Here is a 16120-nt window from a genome sequence, read left to right on the forward strand (position 1 = left end):
CGTTCAGATCTTTATTAAGCTTCAAATCTGCACAGAGCATTGCACAAGGCATTGCACGAGGCAGGTCAGAGGGACCACAAATGGGAGAGCCCCAGTCTAGTCTCCGTTAATTATTCAAGAGGATAAGACAAGTACTGTGCAAACTACGTTCAGGTTTGCAGGAAGAAAGATCAAGGCCGTTGTTTAAAGGAGCCAATATCTGAGTAGACGCGTAAGTTACTTTTTAATGTGTGTGTTATTTTTTCGGATTATAAAGCACATGTAATAAAAATTAAAATATGTACACATACAGAAGAGAAAGTGAAAGTCTTTCACAAAAGAGGAAATGGGTATTTCAAATAGTCTCAATACTAGTCAGAGAAATGCAAACTAAGACAAGAATGTGATATTTTCTTTATTCGCCAGATTGGTTAAAATTGAAGAATTAGAGAGTATTAAGTCTTGAAGAATCCAGGGCAATGGATATTATCGCCTACTGTTGGTAAGGGTATACGGTGGAGGGCAATCTAGCACATGTGAACCAAACATGGACATGTGGCCAGCGATGGCCGTTCCAGCGTCTGCCTCGTGAAATACACAGAAGCAGAAGGAAGTATGAACAAAGGTGTTTACTGCAGACTTGTTTGTGAGAGTAAAAATTTGGAACCATGCTAAATATCTACCAATGGCGAAATGACAAAGTTGAGAGGGCTCGTAGAATACAAGACGTAAAAAGTTAACCGGAAGAGAAAAGGTGTGGAGAGCATTTCATTGCCAAATGATGAGGGCAAGCAATCAGGTGCTTTAGTACTTTGTCAAGAGGGTGAAGGGGGTGCCCGGAATGCTTAACTCCCAAAAAAGAATACTGCAGTCCTGAAACAACTGAAAACTGTCCTGCTCAGGAGCCAGGGGCACCCTCACTAAGAGTCACCGAGGATTTTGTGGACATACACGCATGAAGACTGATAGATCCCAAAACATGTCATTAAGTTAAAACCACTAGTGGGGGTTAAAAGCACAGTATGATACCACGTATTTAGAAAAAAATCTCTCCCCTCCACCCAAACAACACAGCACATATATGTTCATGTGGAAAGATATGTAAAAGCACAAAATAAAAGCCTGAAGAAACTACACCCCAAACTCAAATCCTGGAAGGCACCAGGAGTGCTGTTAAGGGAGACTTTAGCTCAATCAAATTTTCCTAATGTGGCTTGTTCTGATGAAAAAAATAACAACAAAATAGATTCAGGTATCAACTGGGAAATGAACATTTGAAACAGTGAGAAACAGTTCACTTCTTCCTTCACACAACCTCCAGAGATAGCCCTGCTACTAATTTGTTTTATTCTTTCATTTATTCAGTTGAACACTGGAACTGACCTAGCACTTGGGTGGGGAGAGAGACAGAGGGAAGGGAACTTTTTCTCCATTTAAAGGCTGGTGAGATTTGGAGTGTCAATCGTTCAGGGAGCTGTTGCATGGGAAAGGAATAAGAACAGTAGTGCAGACCTAGAAACAAGAGAATGGCAGGTGTATCTAGCATCAGAGCACCACTTGGTGGAGTGAAGGACTCAGGTTGCGTGCCAGCAAGAGGCAGTCAGGTGTGGTGAGACGAAGACAGGAGGTTGGCTGCGTGACGCAGCGTGCTGGATATTGACAGATCCTTGGCTGACAGCTACAGAGATTCTTATGGCTTAATAGGAACATCTGACAGCTCATTACATAGAATCCCAACTGCATGGAACTGTGTTCCAACCAAGTTCCTATAATTGGAACTGTGCTTAAAATTCTTTTTGTTGTTATTCTGATTCTTAGAGGGAAGAGTCAGATCATAAGGAGCTTGAAGCTTGTAAAATATGGAATTCTGTTTAAGAAAATTCATACCAAATTACAAAAAAATAAGAAAGGTAATTATTCAGGGACACCCGGGTGGCTCAGTCAGGTAAGCACCCGACTTCAGCTCAGGTTGTGATCTCACAGTTTCGTGAGTGCAAGCCCCACATTGGGCTATGTGCTGACAGTGCAGAGCCTGCTTTGGATCCTCTGCCTCCCTCTCTCTGTCTGCAAGTGGGGCACTTGCACACGCACACATGTGTGCTCTCTCACTTGCACACGCATACGTGTGCTCTCTCACTTGCACACACACACACGTGCTTTCTCTCTCTCTCTCTCTCTCTCAGAAATAAACATTAAAAAAAGTGTGTTGTTTAATTTAAAAAAAGAAAAGTAATTATTTAGAATGAGAAATCACAAAAAAAGTAGAAACTCAAAAAGCTGACAAATATCACAAACATCACAAAACCAAGAAAAATAGCCTATTGTCCTTAATTGTATCACATAGCTTTGTACTTTTATCCCCTATATTTTCGGTTGTATTGTCTTTGATTATTTCTTCATATGATAATTTTTTGATAATATAATCTTCTAGAGAGAGAATAAAACAAAAATTCAGTCTTTCATCTAGAATATTCTTAAAAACTATTGATAGCATTGAAAATTATTTTCAGGTTTATTGGTAATGAAGTTTTTGTAATTGTTGGCCAATTCCAGGACCTCTATCAAATTTCTTTCGAATATGAGCTCTAAGATTCCAGGGCATTTTACATTTTCATGTATAGGAACTAATCTTAAATATTCTTTGAGTTGATGACATTTATTAACTGTATCACTGCCAGGGAGGGGCCCTGAAGCTGAAGCCTCATTGGCTTCATAGTAAACTTATTTCTAGTGATTATAAAAGTCACTTATGCTTTTAATTTCTAAAACATTAAGCAATTAGGAATGTTTAGCTTAGTAAATAAAAGCCACGTATAATCCGCCACCACAACCATCAGGTTGGTTTGTAATTCTTTCTTTTAAAACTCTTTTGTGCGGTGTATAAATAAAGTTCTAAACCCTAACAAGACTCTTATCCAACCTATGTTGCATATTGTTAATGACAGGGAACTCACTACTCTATAGGCAAGCTCTTTCCGCACTGCCATGGTTGATGGCCAGAAAACTTGTGTACGTTGAATCGCTGTTTCCTGCAGTCTAGCTTTCCACAGATGGTCCCAGGGCTACTTCTTGGAGTTATATACATGATACTTACTTAAACAGTTAAAAGCATTTAGATTGTCTTGTTTTCTCTTTCCATGATCTTCAACTTCTCTTTTTATGACAGGCTTTCAGTCCCTCTATCATTCAAGGACCTTAACTTCTTTGAATACCTCCCAAATTTTAAAAATGTATCCTCAAGGTGTGGTATCTGGGTGACTTAGTCGGTTAAGCGTCCGACTTCGGCTCAGGTCATTATCTCACACTTTGTGTGTTCAAGCCTCGCGTCGGGCTCTGTGCTGACAGCTCAGAGTCTGGAGCCTGCTTTGGATTCTGTGTTTCCCTCTCTCTCTCCTCCTCTCTCCAGCCTATGAGCTCTCTCTCTCTTTAAAATAAACATTAAAAAAAATAAAAGTCTATCTTCAAGTTAAGATCTGAGGCGTAAAACATGTGGACCCGAAGGATCCCGAAGGATCCCGAAGGATCTCCCTTATTCTAGCTGCTGGGTACACAGTAAGGCAACCTGGGATTGCATTAGTTTCTTGACAATTGCATCATGCTGCTGATTCATGCTGAACCTATTGTTGATTACAACTCCCAAGTAAGTCATTTTCCTCTGGTGTTCTGTCACCTCCTCTCCTGCTGCCTTAAGAGGTGATGGCTTTAGAATGAAGTGCAGTAAGAAACCGTTCTACTATTGGGAAATGCCAACTGAAAAGAAATGCTAATAAGCAGCTAACTTGGATGACAAACGTCTAGATAGTGTCAGTGAGAATTTTGTTGAGGGGAGACCATGCCTTTGTCTCCAGTCATTTCCTTAGCTTGTCTGTCTGCTGCAGCTTCCAACTTGTTAGCTATGTGACCCCACACAAGCAGCAACTTTAATTTTCCCAGAAGGCAAGGTGACTAATAACAATGCCACAGAACGGAAACCCTCTTATTTTCATATGTTGGAACATGGCCTTCTTTTACAAAGTTGTTTTTTTTTTTTTTTTTATGATTCTGTAACTTTTGCAGGAGAGAGAAAGGCGCAAGATTTGCTAATTATACAACATGTTATAAATATGCTAGGTATTGTGCTCAGTGTGGGCATAGTTGGGAATAAGGTTCATCTTCCTGAAACAAAAAATTCAAAAAAAAATTCTTTTAGTCTCATTTTTTTCTGAAGAAGTGAAAAAGAGCAAGAAACTACTATTTGTAACATACATTCAAGTAATGTTATAGTCTCCTTTTCCCCCGAGGCCCACACATTGCTGTTAATTATATCTCAGGCTAATGGAGGGAACAGACCAGAGACTCCCCAAGCTTCAAAAGAATATTTGCACTGGGTTTATGAGGTTACCAAAACCAACAGTTGACTTTGAAGGAAACAGTGGTATTATCCCTTCCATGATATAGTAACAAATTAGGAAACACCCACCCTCTAAAGAATTTTCATAGCTGCTTCTCAGTGAACTACAGGAAGTAAATTGAACCACAGAGAAGGGCAGACGAGCTAGATCCAAAATGCTGCTCCTCAAGTCAGCTTCTTCTCCCATTCTAGTACGGTGCCCCTTTGTGCTAGAACCTTCTGGGAAATTGCCTCAGTATTATTGGAGACTTCATAGTTTTTATCCCTTTGGGTTTTATTGCCTTAATTTAATTTGCTGATATGAGTTGGTATTTCACTTTGCTCTATCCTTTAGAGGAGAAGCTTTCAAACTTTTTCAATCAGCCCACAGTATAAAATACATTTTTCTCTCTCTCTCTCTTTCTCTCTCTAAACAGACACATTCATGCACGCACACACATTATAGCATACACACACACACAAAACAAAGTATTATAAGAAACAATACTATTCTTCTGTAGGATACTTACTATTTACTATTTTCTTTCCTCTAGTTCTAAAAAATATTTTAAATGTTTATTTATTTATTTTTGGAGAGAGAGAGAGACAGAGAGCATGCACACAAGAGGGGGAGGAACAGAGAGACGACAGGCCCCTCGTGGTCAGTGCAGAGCCTGACGTGGGGCTCGATCTCATGAACTGTGAGATGACCTGAGCCGGAATCAAGAGTCCTATGCTTAACCAACTGAGCCATCCAGGTGCCCTTTCTCCATTTATTTTAAAACAGACATTGATCGTGAGCCACTAAATTGACTTTATGAACACTAACGGGTAGGGCCTGGTGTTTGAAAAACAATGCGAAGCCTTGCTACTCAGTGCCCTGCAATCTTGCTAGAAATGTACGTTGTCAGGCCCCCTACAACTGTTGAGTTATAATCTGTATTTATCAAGAGCTCCATATGATTGATATGCAGTTTAGAGTTTGAGAAGCACAGGTTTCATTCAGGATTCTTGGTCCCAAAATCTTTGTTTCAGTAACTTCGATGGTTTGAGTTCACAGTGTGTCTCATCTAAAGAGGAGTACAAAGAGGGCAAAGAAAGTCCTAAGTGGCTTTAAAATACCAATGGGGAGGAAAAGAGAAGGATTTGCTGCTATCCTGGTCAGAAAATTCCCAAATAGCTGCAATCTTAGAGATATGGCCAATAAATGGTATAGGAGGGGCGAGCTCACGAGGGGCTGGCATATCAAGGAAAGCTTCATGGAGGAGGAAGATCATGAATTGGAGCTTCAGGAATAAATTTAGGTTTCACTAAATAGTGAGAAAAAAGGTCATTTCAATTGGAGAAATGGCATAAGCAAAGGCACTGTGGTTGACACTTGCATGGCGTATATAGGAAACAGAATGCCTAGTTGGAACAGAGGTTTTATGTTGGGGAGTAATGCAAAATAACACTGGAAGGACACGTGGACACAGAAAGTGATCTTGCATGTCACAACATGAGCCACACAACCATTTAGATTATATGGTTCTTGGTGAGAAAATTTCTTAGTAACCCACATCTACAGATTCTTCATATATTTAATGACTTATTTTTCCCCTTCCTGGCAAAGGGAAGTGACACAGAACCTAGACCTATTCCATCAGAGTTACAAAGAAAACATGTATTTCAATCTAAAGCAAGAACAGAGACTCCTGTTTGTGTCACAGCAGCTAATAGTCCTTGGAGTCGAACAGCCGATAAAAGCACTCTTTAGAGAATTTTCACTTTTTTCTTCGTTTTCAAAATGATTCTCACTTTTCAATGACATGGACACCCTTTGCACCCTCTAGACAGAAGACAGCAAATGTGTGGTTTATGATGCCACTCCCCTTTTTAAAGGCCATGGATAATATAGCTACTTGATCTGTTTTCTTCCTTGCTAAGGCAATACTGGGCCTCGGAATCCTTCAGAATGCAACAGGGATAGAATATAAGATGACACTGTTGGGCAATCTTACTCTAAGCAATCTTCACTTGGGTTCATCTGTCCTTAGCACCTGAGTCATTCTACAGGATCGCTTGGCTGTTGATTTCCTTCACGTTCAGTTGGGCATATGGTTGGTGCTAGATACTGTGACTTTGTGAAAAATAAAGCTCTTGGCCCCATGTGCCATCAGAAATCATGGGTTTAGGCTGGGGAAATGCCTTGTTAGCTCAAGAGCTCTCAGTGCTGCAATTTATATGAGAATCAGGCTGTGACAATATCGGGGACAAGACAGTGTTGTCCATATAAATATATTAAGTTCCATATTCACAAATGCGAGCTGATTTTTCCATTGATCGTGGCAACAGACTTTGTCCAAGTGGAGGGAACCGAACAGGCCCTGCAAAGTTTTTGAATGCTCTAATGAGGCCTAAGAGAGGCATGAGTGTGATGCATAGGTTAGGCCGAAAATAAACTCACCACAGTCCTTCCACTGAAGAGGTTTCTGTCATGGAACAGTTTGTCTGTGGCTTTTCATATTGCCATTCTACATGCCCACATTTACATATGCTAATGGAAGAGCAAAAAAGTGAGGGCAGCTGCCCCAGGCATTAGGAGGCATACCTGAGTGATCACAGAGGCAGGGCTCTGGCTCTCTGGTCAAACAAGGAATTGAAGGTGGGACCCAAGGATGTTCTTCTTTCTGGTAGGAGTCAAGGGTCAGTTAAAGGAAAACAGGGCTGAAAGGAAGCAGAGAATTCTGTGGGAGTCGGAGATCAGGGCAAACCTGTTCTTGAAGGAGTCTGAGGAGTGAGGCAGGCAGTTCTGAGAGATGGAAACACAGAGACAGAGACAGAGACTCAGATATTTGGAGACACAGACTGGTGCAAAGAGTCAGGGACACAACAAGCAAGAGATGTGGACACAGAGAGAGAGAAGATAGGCAAAACTCAGAGCCAGAGAAAGGCACAGGGGCTCACCCAGATAGCAGAAGCACAGAGGGCAGCGGCTTAGGGAACACAAAACAGATGGGAGCAGAGTATTCAGGAGACAGAGGCCGGGAGACCAAAGAGAGAAGGACACAGACAGTTCAAGAGAGACCCGTGGAGCCTGACTTGTAGGTGAAATGACTCATCAGGGAGGTTAAGAACCAGCAGAGACCAGAGGGGCAGTGCCGTGGACTGGGGCGGGGGGTGCATATCATTCCAGCACGGGTCCTTCGGTGCAATCCCCAGGTCAGCCAACACAGATGGAGGAATGGTTGCAAGACAAAAAGGGTGTCTTTGTTTCCCTAGGGGTCACAGCTTAGTGATTGTTTGACTTGGACAGGGATCCAAAGCTCAGAGACTGACCAGTACAAATACTTCGTGGATAAGAACTTCAAGAAGCTTGGAATAGCCGGGTGGGGATCCATACCAGAGGTTTCTCAGGAGGGCTCATCTCTGAGTGGAGTCAAACTTGACTTTGCACTTATGCTCATTACTCTTGAAGCCTGTACTGCATAAAATGCAGGTAGTTGTCATTGGACAATTGCTGCTGGCAACAAGGTTGTTGCTGGCAACCTGCCATTGCGGGCTGGTCCAGGAGATAGCGAGGGCCACTTTTAGCAAGTCACAGCTACAGGAAAGAGCCCCAGACTTTTGGGGGGATGAAAAAATATAGACAGATACTTGTTTCATTAGTTATATCTTCCGTATTCCATGGTTCAGACGATGCCTGTCACCAATGTCAATTTGTCCCACTGGTAAAAACTTTTGGGTATAAGGGGACAGATGGAGTCTGAGAGTAATAAATGCAAATATGTCATCAGGGTGGTGCGGTAGAGTGCTGAAGTCAGGGACCTTGAATTATGGTCTTGGTCCATACGGTCCATATGGTCCATATGGTCTATGGACCTTGACTCAACTTGAAGCAACTCAAACATTCGGACGCCCACTCTTCGCCAAGTGGTGGGCTGGGCTGGAGCAGGCAAGGGGCCCCCCTGCTCCTGAGGAGCTCACCATCAAAGAGTTTACTGTGCTTGGCTGAGAGAAGGGCAACAAACCTCTTACTGCCTTAGGACTGACATTTGCGAAACGCTTCTATTATCTGGAGAATCAACCCAAGACATAGACTCTACTGGTGGTGAGTCAGAACCATAAAAGCAATAACATGAATCCTAGACAACGTTAGAAATGTATGGTGGTAAAGTAAACAAAGAATGAATTAAAAGACACTTGTGACATTAAGGTTTTCAAAATTCCTTTGATGTTACTTCGAAAAATGATGCAAAAGCAGAAGTCGTTCTTCTTCGGATGTGAATCACTCACTGTGCTTAGTTCTGTGGAATTACTGGCTTTCACCTCTGTTCCTTTCTTGCCATTCCCAGGTGATCACTCTGGTTCCTCATTCACCAGCCTGTAAACTCCCTCACTAATTTGTTTTCTTGGCTCTGGACCCATTGCTACCTACCACGCTCAACTTCCAGATTAAGCTAAAAACAAAACATGATGACCATATAATTCCACGTTCCTATAAGCATTCAATAACTCTATACTGTCAAGTGGAATTTGACTGAAGTCCAAACTCTTAATCTATGTAAAGTCTTCTGGAATTCGGACCAACCTAAATATTCAAGCTTTAATAGAGGGAAACAGGCTGGGCTGGGGAAAAACCAAGAACATGCTTTGACACAGACTAAGAAGTAGATAATGGAAAAATATCCTACCAGAAAGCAAGAGAAAAATTATATATGTGGTATGGCCACAATTCCGTGTGTGTGTGTGTGTGTGTGTGTGTGTGTGTGTGTTTACAGAAAAATATTTTTAAAAGACTGGCGATAAGTTGAACAGTATGTTATTCTGAGTGGTTGTACATGGCTGAATTTGGGTGCTTTCATTTCTCAAATTTTCAACAATTAATACAGATAATTATTTTTTTTAACTGTTTATAATGAATAACTTCAGAAAGTAGAAAAATAGGGGTGCCTGGGTGGCTCAGTAGGTTAAACATCTGACTCTTGTTTTGAGCTCAGGTCAGGATTTCATGATTCGGGAGTTCGAGCCCCGCATGGACTCTGCGCTGACAGTGCAGAGCCTGCTTGGGATATTCTCTCTCTCCCTCTCTCTCTGCCCCCCCCGCACATGTTGTGTGTGTGTGTCTCTCTCTCAAAATAAATAAATAAACTTTGTTAAAAAAAATAAAGGAGAAAAATAGCATAAAGTAGTGAAGAAAGTAATACACATATTTTAATAGTACCCATATTTTAGGTAGAATAAATTTCAAACTTTTGCCATATATTCTTTATGTATTTTTGGATGAACATTTTTATTTTTTATTTTTTCTTCCAAATTTTTATTTAGGTTTACACATATTACACATATAGTGTAATATTGGTTTCAGGAGTCGAATTTAGTGATTCATCACTTACATACAACACCCATTGCTTTTGGATGAACATTTTTTTACGAATATAATTTATTGTCAAATTAGCTTACATACAACACCCAATGCTCCTCCCGACAAGTGCCCTCCTCGATGCCCATTTTCCCCCTCCCCCACCCCTCCCTGGATGAACATTTTTAAAGTTAATTACAGATATCATGACACTTTAATCCCAGGTAGTTCATTCAGCATGTGTCTCTAAAAAGTAATATTTTCTTATCTAACCATACTTTTATTTTTATGATTATTTTTTAAATAAATTTATTTTTAAAATTTTTCTATGTTTATTTACCTTTGAGAGAGAGAGAGAGAGAGAGAGAGAGCACGGCGGAGGGGGGTCAGAGAGAGGGAGACACAGAATCTGAAGCAGGCTCCAGGCTCTGAGCTGTCAGCACAGAGCCCGACGCGGGGCTCGAACTCAAGAACCGTGAAATCATGACCTGAGCTGAAGTCAGATGCCTCACTGACAGAGCCACCCAGGCGCCCCTAACCATACTTTTATAAAAACAAATTAGCTTATTGCTCTTATGCTTTTTATTTTTTATTTAGTTTTTGAAAGCTTTAAAAATTTTAATTACTTATTATTATTTTAAAGTTTATTTATTCATTTTGAGAGAGAGAGACAGAGCACGTGAACGAGGGAGGGGCAGAGAGAAAGGGAGAGAGAGAGAGAATCCCAAGCAGGCTCCACACTGTCAGCACAGAGCCTGACGCGGGGCTCGAACCCACACACTGTGAGATCATGACCTGAGCTGGAGTTGGTGGCTTAACTGACTGAGCCACCCAGGCACCCTGCTCTTATGCTCTTTAAAGTCATAAATATTTGTAAACAAAAATGTCTGAAAACAGATAATGGGGGCAGGCACTGGCAGGTGGGTGCTTAAGGAGAACATGTGGCCACAGAGACTCTAGTGAGGAAGCAAGGAACATGATTAAGTCTTGACTACGTGGACTGTGCTGGTTTCAGACAGGTCTGTATCAGGGAGTAGGAGCCAGAAGTGGAATTTACCAAGGGAAGTGGTAGGAGTGAGACATTAATGCAGGTTTTGTTTTTTTTTTAAATGGCTAAGGCTATGGTTATGACACTAGAAACCAGAAGAGGAAAGGCAGGTGGGTGCCTTCTCTGAGAATGAGGCAGACAGACGGTGGGGACTCCGAGAGGCAGATCCCAGAACCTGCTGAATGAGCACTCATTAACTGCTGGGTCCCAGGGACGAGAGGCTCTGAGTCATGTGGGCTTCTTTTATTTCCTGAACACCCATGTGTTTTGCCACTTTTACCCCTTCACTCATCTGTTCTGACTTCAACTGACAAATGCCTATCAGTTCCAAAGCCATCTTCTTCACAACCAGTGATCTCCTTCCTGCCTGCCAAATGCTGTGTGCTTCATCTAGACACAGTCATGGCCCTCAGCCCCCCCTGCCTCCTGTGTTCCAACTGTCCATGTAGGTGCATTCTCTGTCCTTTGTGCTGTAAACTCCCCGATGTGACAGCCGTGTCTTCTCAAGCTCAGTGTCCCCACATTATGCAAGGCATAATGTCCTCATTCAGTAGATGGATCTATGAATGGATGGAGGAGCGAATGAATGAAACAAAGTGACTCCACTCAGTGCGGAGAAGGTTTGTGGACAGATTTCCACACGTAAGTAGAAGGAAGTCACCATCACCCAGGGAGGAACAGAAAACACAACCACTGAAGAGGAAATTCATTTGAGTCAAGGAGAGACTGAACTATACAGTAGTTACATACTCTCATATAGCCATGAGAGAATCACCTTCCATTTTTAGAATCCAAGATTACAGAGTTGCGCACAAAAGAGGCGCAAGGTTTATTGCTCTACTTGGTATCACAGCTCTGTAAACAGATTCCTTTATTTTATTTTATTTAAATTTTTTAATGTTTAGTTTTGAGAGAGAGAGAGAGAGAGAAACAGAGTGTGAGCAGGGAAGGGGCAGAGAGAGAGGGAGACACAGAATCCGAAGCAGGCTCCAGGCTCCGAGCTGTCAGCACAGAGCCCGACGTGGGGCTCGAACTGTGAACCGAGAGATCATTACCTGACCTGAAGTCTGATGCTTAACTGAGTGAGCCACCCAGGCGCCCTGTAAACAGATTCCTTTAAAACTTTGACTTTACTACACTTTTCTTAGCCTACTCTATTTGTCTAGCTCCGAAAAATGGAACCTACACAAAATTCAATAAATTTTTGATTAATTAGGGTGTTGGCCTGGCTTATTATGTGAAGAATGTGAAAGAATAATGTCTGTTTTTTTAAATTAAATTAAATTTTTTTTTAATTTTAGAGAGAGAGAACACATGAGCAGGGGAGGGGGAGAGGGAGACACACACACACACACACACACACACACACACACACAGAATCCCAATCAGGCCCCTTGCTGTCAGTACAGAGTCCGACATGGGGCTCAATCCCATGACCCTGGGATCATGACCTGAGCTGAAATCAAGAGCGGACACTCATCTGACTGAACTACCCAGTCGCCCTAGAAAAACGTCTTTTAGTGATCACACCTGCTGGTTATAATCACGGAACTTTCTTTTTGTCTCCGAGTTCATCTGGCACTAACAAATAGCACTAATGTAGCAAGAAGAGAAAAGTTCGATAGAAATCAGGAAGTTGCATCACTGGACAGGCAAACTCCTGGATGTAAAGGTTTATGAGCATGTAAGCTTGTGCATGGTGATAAAAGCTGTCCCTCACGCTCCTCATTTGTAAATGGAGGTGATATTAGTTAATAGTACCCGCTTCCCAGTGACGTGTCAATTTTATAAATCACACACGCAAACGGTTTAACACACTGCCCAGCACACGGTGAGCATCCAATAACTACTAATTGTCGTGATTAGAACACATGGCTGTTTTGATCAGTGGAAAGAGCATCAGCTTTGGGGTAAGCTCGCGGGCATGTCCCGCAGCTGTACCGCTATGAGGTCTGTGACCTGCATAGTTCACCTACCTTGTCTGAACTCACTCTCCCTCTCTATAAAATGAGTATAATCATACCACGTCGAAAGTGTTACTGGGAAAGCTAAATGACATAGTGCACATAAGAGGTATATGGTACTGGCACGTAGCACGTGGTCAGAAAATAACGCGTATCCCAACAGATTCTCTGGGACCTCAGGCAGTCTGAGTTTTCAGACTGCTTGTGAGGCTCCTTGGATAGCAAATTAGAACGCCAAGACCGTCTGAAGACCAGAGCTAGTGTATGCAAAATGTCTGCCTCATAAAGAGGACTTATTTTGCTTATTATCGTCTGTTCCCTGAGTCAGCAAACCACCACCTGAGGGCCAAATCCTGCCAGGGTACATGTTTCTGTATTTCCTGCCAGGGTACGTGTTTTTGTGTAGACTAAGAGACAAGAGTGGTTTTGCATTTTTAAATGGTTGGAGGGAAAAATAGAGAAATATTTTGTGACTCATGAAAATAATGTGAAATTCAAATTTCAGTGTCCATAAATAATATTTGTTGAACGCCATACTGTCACGGTCACTTGTCTGCGTGTTATCTACGGCTGTTTTTGCATGACAGTGGCAGATGTGAATAGCTGTGGCAGAAATCATAAAACCTGCAAAGCCTGAATAATTTGTGATCTGGCTCTTCACAAACAAAGTTTGCTGACCCCTGTTCTCTTCTAACCTTCTCTTACATGTACAGAGGTAGAGAAATGAGAAACTTCCTTATTTTTTTCAACAGCCAGAACTTAGAATCTAGCTTTTTGACTCTAGCCAATACAGCTACATGCTGTGGGTTTCTCTTAAAATTTGAGATTTGGGAAAGTATATAAAAAGAGAACATTTATCATATTTCTCACTTGAAGGAATACGTCTGACTAGATAATCTGAATATTTAATTTAAAAAGTCCTAATATATTTTTGTTTTATAGTATCCTTTTTGTGTCTGTCGTTACACAGTTGATGAAGGCTTACCCATCCACAAAGTATATACTATTCCTCCATTGTCCTCCAGGGACCTTTGTTGTGATCAAAGAACGTCTGGAACTTCAAATTATTAACTAACCAGCAATTTTATACTAGTTGGTGATTTCGGTGATCTCGCTTGTATTCGTTGCTTGTTTCATTCCCCCACTGCTTCATTTAGAAAGCACAAACAGCCTGACTCTGTTCCCAGCCCCTCTTCCTTATTGCTGACCATTCTCCATACCCCCGGCCCCTCCCTTCCTGCCCACCTGCCGCCTCCTCCCCCAATCCCACACCCCCAAAGCGTAAGTGAATCTGAGCAACAATCACAGATGGTTTTATTTCCCCTTTGTTTTGGACACGTGAACACATTGAGGATTAAAGAAAATAAATGTTTTAGATTGACGCTCTGTAAATGAGACACAGAAATGCATCTGAGTTGCTTGACGTAGGTACTTTAGAAAAGAATAAACCTGTGCTCTGAGTGAGCCATGTGTGTCCTAGAAAAAGGCAAGTGATGGATTTGCTGCAGTTCAGGGTTTAATTTTCAGAACTTAGATATTGCAGAGCCTGAATAAAAATAGGGACCAAAGAATAAGGATGTATGAGATCTCTCTAACCACCCAAAATACCAACATAAGAATCTACCTAACTACTCAAATAATACATTTAAAATAATTTTAAAATGAAGTCATTAAAACCGGCCACCTATTATCTATCAATTACATTATATCATTTTGTTTTTATGGAGCTTTTAGAAAAACTGAACTAACCAGAAGTTTTAGTACAGATCATACCTAACCAGTGACCTCAAATTTCAAAGAAAAAGTTTCGTTTATATTCAGAATTCTGCCAAGGACAACAGGTCATTTTCAAGCTTTCTCAGATATCATCACCTATAAAAGGTGTATCAGCGATGCCCTGGAAGGATAAGTATGGACTTTCTCAAGTCCATTATGAAAGGTTCAGGAATTTTCCAAGCAGGTTGTTAAACCCTTGGCAATTGGAAATTGCCCATGGTAGAAGGATTTACATCAGGGAAATAGGAAGACTCTAGAAATCACCCCTCATCCGAGTGGTATATCAGCAGTATATTTAAATATTTAAAGTATATTTAAATAAGCCATGCTCCTGAAAGTTCTTCTTAGGGCAGAAGAAGATGTTCTAAAATTAATTTATGGTGATATTTGTACCACTCTTTTGTAAAACACACCTCAATAAAATTGTTAAGCAAAATGCCTCCAAACCAACAAACAAGAAGTCAACATTTATGAATGGATTTAAGATTCAGGTGCTTACCCAACAAATGAGAAATAAGGCCACACTTTTTTCAGCACTTCTGATGGATTTATATTCTATGCAGTGACTCCCAACCTTGGCCTCTCTCTGGAACCACTTAGGGAGTGTCAAAAAAAACCTGCTCACTCCCAAGATACTAATGGCATTTGTCCGGCCTGTGGCCTGTACAGGAACTTTTAAAAACTCTTTGTGTGACTCTAGTGTACAATTAAGGTTGAAGAACCACAACTGTAGAGCAATTTTCCTAGGTAATTGTAGCTTATCTGTTGTTACAGAAATCGTCCTCAGATGTTTAGTAATTTCCAGGCCTTCTGAAATACAGAAGTCTGGACATAACTGTATCTGTTTTGGGTGTTTCTGGGTTGTGTTGAGAATGTGTCCATTCTTTGAACAAGGAGGGAAGGCACAATTCTGTTTTCCTTGTGGGTTTTACCCGCAGTCACTTCCTGCTATGGGCATATGGTGAAGAGAAGAGACGTTGGCTAGCTCATCGCTGTCATCCAGGGAGGTGACAATGTCATTCAAGCACAGAATGTGGGCTCGGATCGTTTAATTGAATTGAGTATCTCCTTTGTCTCTCTTCTCTTCTGGAACTTCCTACCCATCGTGGGCTGGGAATATTGATAATGAAGCATGTAAAGAAGTACACTTTAATAATTTAATAAGGCCAGGAGTGAGATCCCAAGGGTCTGGCTTTAGTGCCTGGACTTTGTGACACCCATTTGGATGCCCAGGGGCATTTTACCCTTTCTCTTTGGAGATTCAACCTAGGAGAACAGTGACATCCTGAAACGCTGAATTCCCAATAGAGGGAGTTTACTTTCTAGAAAATTCTAGCTGTTCTATCTGATTTATCTTGTGAAGGGAGAGTTCAATGAGGAGACCTCCATTTTAAAATCTAAAGACAAGACTTCTTGAGAACTTTTACAGTAACACCACACAAACAGATACGATCTCTGCAGCCTTAATGCAGAGAGATTTCATCCCTGTCTCAGTCTTTCTCTGGTTAAGAATGTAGGCTTCTGCAGGTTGAAATCTCAACTTTGCCAAGTGTTGACGTGTATGTAGGCAATGTTTTCAAGCCCTCTGGTACCATTTTTCTTCCTTTGTGTGATGGAGATGGTAACAGTTTCTAGGTCAGTGG

General features: G+C 41.4%; 1 protein-coding gene across 1 annotated transcript in view; it reads right to left on the reverse strand.

Annotated features, from left to right (window-relative positions):
• The window catches only part of DAPP1 (dual adaptor of phosphotyrosine and 3-phosphoinositides 1), a 51788-nt gene that overhangs the window by 34582 nt on the left and 1086 nt on the right, over positions 1-16120 (reverse strand). The gene's annotated exons all lie outside the window — the stretch shown is intronic.

This window comes from Acinonyx jubatus, chromosome B1 (assembly GCF_027475565.1).
Source record: "Acinonyx jubatus isolate Ajub_Pintada_27869175 chromosome B1, VMU_Ajub_asm_v1.0, whole genome shotgun sequence".
NCBI lineage: Eukaryota > Metazoa > Chordata > Mammalia > Carnivora > Felidae > Acinonyx > Acinonyx jubatus.